The following is a 3741-nucleotide window of genomic DNA, read 5'->3' on the forward strand; positions in this document are numbered from 1 at the left end:
GATGAGATAGATTGTAATTAATAAAATAAATAAAATCTAAATACTAAAAGAAGATTGTACTGTATGTAGAGAAATAACTGGAGATCATTTATAACAGACCGATGCAATGCAATGAGGCACATACTATATAGCAATGCTGAGACAATATCATCATCATCATCATCACCATTTATTTATATAGCGCCACTGGTTCCGCAGCGCTGTACATAGAACTCATTCAAATCAGTCCCTGCCCCATTGGAGCTTTTAGTCTAAATTCCCTAACATACACACACAGACAGACAGATTAGGGTCAATTTTGGTAGCAGCCAATTAACCTACTAGTATGTTTGTTGGAGTGTGGGAGGAAACCGTAGCACCTGGAGGAAACCCACGCAAACACAGGGAGAACATACAAACTCCACACAGATAAGGCCATGGTCAGGCATTGAACACATGACCCTAGTGCTGCGAGGCAGAAGTGCTAACCACTAGGCCACTGTGCTGCCCCACTAAACGCATAGGTTTACACCCCAATGTGCATATAATGCCCAGTTGACCAGATAGTTTTGCATTAATAACTTATTTGCACTTCCTAGCTCATGACATATTACTTTTATTTATTTTTTTCATTGATTTGTTCTTATGTTACTCAGTGGGGTAGTAATTTACTTGGGAAAATAAAGTGGCTTTAGTTCAAGTGTCTTATCCAGTAAATGGCTTTTTTTTAAACTTTAGCTACAGTGGTGCTTTGCATGGTTCCACGGGCAAAGGGTGGCTAGGAAGTGCAAATAACACCACTATAAAAATAGTGGTTAATGCCACCTCAAATCTGGAGTTCAAAACCTAAAACAAAGTCACATTTCAGGCGGTATCGATAGGCAACATAGGAAACGCCATCAAGATTGGGAGGTCATTTGAATCCAGGACAATCTAAGGCACTGTCATAATGTGTAGCAAAGCCTAAAAGAAGGCAGATTTTTAGATGTCAGCTCTACTGCTCTGAAAAAGACTTATATATAAATACAAAGTTTGATATTGAAGAGAAATAGCATATCTATGTAAGATGACTGAATGACTGCCACAGGTTTTATGCTGACAAAAGCTGTGCCAAACAGTATTGGCAAGTTGGCCCAATATTACCCAAATTAATTTGATTTTTGGGCATGTCCAGAAATTTAGTCAGCAGGTGACTGCTGTTGACTTGTGTATGCAGTGATCTGTAAAGTGAATTATCTCACTTCCATATAATCCAGCCACTCAGCTAAAACTCCAATTGCCCAGCTCTGTCCAATCTGGTGCTGAGAAGTACAGAATGAAGAACAATAATGCAGAGCCGTAACTAGAAAATATAATGCCCTGGGCGAGAAAGAGCACTGGCGCCTCCCGCATCCTACAAAATTAAAAGACATACACAAAGTAGGGGTAAGAGATGCACAGACACAGACAGATAAGACAGAGATGCAAAGACACACATACAAAACTGCAGACCGAGAGGAAAACACAACAGGGGACACACAGATTTTAACAAAATTAAAGACAGTCACAAAGTGGGGTTGCAAAGAGACAGACACAAAGATACTCAGACACAGAAAGGGGGGGAAGCAGAGTCACACATACAAAATAGCAGGAAAACACAAGAGGGGAGAAGAGACAGGGGGTGAGAGATAGACCGGCAGACATAAACACAGTGAGAAGTGAGGGGGAAGGGGGGGGGGGAAGCCTGCCGACAGCAGACAGCAGGGAAATCGTTGCAGGTACCTGAATCATGTGACCAGGAGCAGAGAAGTCAGGGGGCGAGCCTGTGCAGTGTGCACATGAAGAGGCCAAGCCCCCTGTATAATCAGAGTGGTCGCATGCTGCCTCTATGCAGGAACAGGCAGCATGCGGCCAATTGTATAGAAAAACGGAGGAGAGGGGGGCGATTTGGAAAGGGAGACATAGCTAGCTGCACAGTACAAGTTGTGGGCAGCCGTGGCGCCCCCTTGGCTTTGCGCCCTGGGCGGTCGCACCGGCCGCACCACCCTCGTTATGGCTCTGCAATAATGGGTATGGGTAAGAGTATCATGTATCTCGAGGAAGGGTTATTGGTTAAAGAGGATCAAAAAATATATAACACCAAGCACTACATTCACAATCTAATATTAGAATGTATATGTCATAATGAAATATATAATAATGATACACAATACTGCACATTGCAGATTGTTAATTGCAGGCAAAAGTCGTATTCCAAATAGATGCACCAAGGACAAAACAACCCTCTATCTGTATCTAAGATACTGAATACATAGTATTATTATTATCGTAGATTTGTAAGGCGCCACAGTGCTCCGCAGCGACGTACAGTAGGGAAAACAGTACATACATAAAACAAGGACATACAATGTAGACAAAATAAATGCAGACATAAAAACAAAGGGTATGAAGGACCCTGCTCATTAGAGAGCTTACATTCTAAGTAGAAGAGGGTACAGCTGAAACAGCAAGAGCAAGTGTGGTTCAGAGTGGAGATTGAGATAGTTGTGAGGGTGCATTAGTGTAAATAGTGTTAGCGGGGATAAGGTCACCTCTAAAAATGAGATGGGTTTTCAAAGAGCATCTAAAGATTTGAAGGATGTGGGAAAGTCTGATTGAGCGTGGTAGGGAATTCCATAAGTGGGGAGCAGCATGAGAGAAGTCTTGTAGGCGGTAGTGAGAGATGGTTATCAGAGATGAGACAAGGCGCAGGTCAGAGGGAGATCTAAGAGGGCGGGAGGGAGAGTATTTTGATATGAAATTTGAGATGTATGCAGGGGTGGTGTTGTTGAGGGCTTTGTAGGTAAGGGTGAGTCATTTGAATTTGATTCTGGATGAAACAGGTAGCCAGTGTAGGCATTTGCAACGTGGTACAGCAGATGTGGAGATATAATGTTAAAAATAAGTAAATATAATATTAAGTAAAAGCATAATAGTTCATGTTTCCATTATAAATTAATATCTATCTATAAATATATATGTTGGTTCCTTTAACTCCATCTGTTGTCCTAGATTTATGGAATGGATAATGTCCTGACCATTGTTAGTCAGTTAGCAGCTGTTAAATAGTAAATAGTTGAAAGGTAATGGAAATAGATTCAATCTTAATAACTGTTCATGTAGTTCTGTATATTTAGTGGGTAATCATCATGTTGTATAGGTAATGAACATCACAGTCTGGTCATCAGATTCTAATCAACAATAAAACTCTTCCACCCAATATGAATGCAGTCACAATATAAATCTTCTATATGTTGTATGTAATTGCAACATATAGACGTTTTATATGGTGATTGCATGCATAGAATAGTTATGCAGAAAGATCCGGGCAGGCAGCAATCCAGAGAATAATCCAATGCAGGAGGGCCAGAACCAAAATCAGAACCACTCAAAACAAACAGCAAGATCCCTACATAGACAGTGCGACTGCACCTACAGAGCAGCATGCAGCTTCCTACACTAATCTGAAGATTAGAGAACCCAGTCCTCTTGTGCTGATTTACTGCTGTGTGATCCCATGGTTGCACTGCAGTACCTGTCTGGCTACTTGGAGGCGTCCAGCCACCAGGAAGCCAGCAGAGGAGTAGGGGCTTCTCAGTGGATCAGGTTTGTACCCACCGATCCTGACAGATTGATTTCCTTTACACACTAAATGACATTACATGTGCTATACTCTAATTTCCAACAATCAGCCCTAAAGATTATTAAATATTATCTCTATTCTTACCCATTGATGCCATAAAA

This window comes from Mixophyes fleayi, chromosome 2 (genome assembly GCF_038048845.1).
Source record: "Mixophyes fleayi isolate aMixFle1 chromosome 2, aMixFle1.hap1, whole genome shotgun sequence".
NCBI classification, from domain to species: Eukaryota; Metazoa; Chordata; class Amphibia; order Anura; family Limnodynastidae; genus Mixophyes; species Mixophyes fleayi.